The sequence below is a fragment of the Myotis davidii genome, unplaced genomic scaffold (genome assembly GCF_000327345.1).
Source record: "Myotis davidii unplaced genomic scaffold, ASM32734v1 scaffold2707, whole genome shotgun sequence".
Lineage (NCBI taxonomy): Eukaryota > Metazoa > Chordata > Mammalia > Chiroptera > Vespertilionidae > Myotis > Myotis davidii.
Genome location: NW_006297818.1, coordinates 8974 through 9731, shown reverse-complemented (window position 1 = coordinate 9731; position 758 = coordinate 8974).

Below are 758 nucleotides of genomic sequence, written 5' to 3'. Positions count from 1 at the left end.
GGGGGGGGGGGGGGGTTCCCTCTCTCTTCTCAGGACGGCTGGCTAGGGGGGTGGCCTCCTGTAGCCCTTGTCTCTTTAAGCCCCAGCCTGATCCAGTGCAATTTTGAGTACAATTTCCAAGATTTCACTGACGATGGGACCGAAGGCGCCGTGAGGCAGGGGTTCCACCCTCCAGGGAACACGGAGAACCCGCAGAGCCCGGCGGCCGTCCGATAAATATCACCCGCGGGGCTCACAGGGCACCCTCCGACCCAGCCCAGGGAGGCCCCGTGTGCCCTCTGGAAGGGAGCTTCCCAGGTCTGTCACGAAGCGCGCTCGTGTGTCGCCCACAGACCACTTCTGTTGAGATTTTATTTTTTTTTTAAAAAAAAATCGTGTGGAGCGGTCGGGGCGCGTGCAGGAGGCAACCCATGGATGGGTCTCTCTCCCATCGATGTTTCTCTCTGTCTCCTCCTCTCTCTTCCACGCTCTCTCTGAAAATCAGTGGAAAAATATCCCTGGGGGAGACAAAATAAAAAAAAGAAAAAAGCTGCTATTGGTCGCTAAGGTAACAATCACAAGCATAGTTATCTGAAGTGGGACTTCTAAGTGAAATACTTGAAGAATTGAATGGTGTAAGATTCATTAAAAAAGGATGGTACACTAGGTCACTCATGGCTGCCAATGGCATGAAGCCCTACACATGATAAACTACTTCGGTACTACAGGAGTTCCCAGACACCCAAACTTTCATAAATCAAGAGCTCCTATAAGCAGCA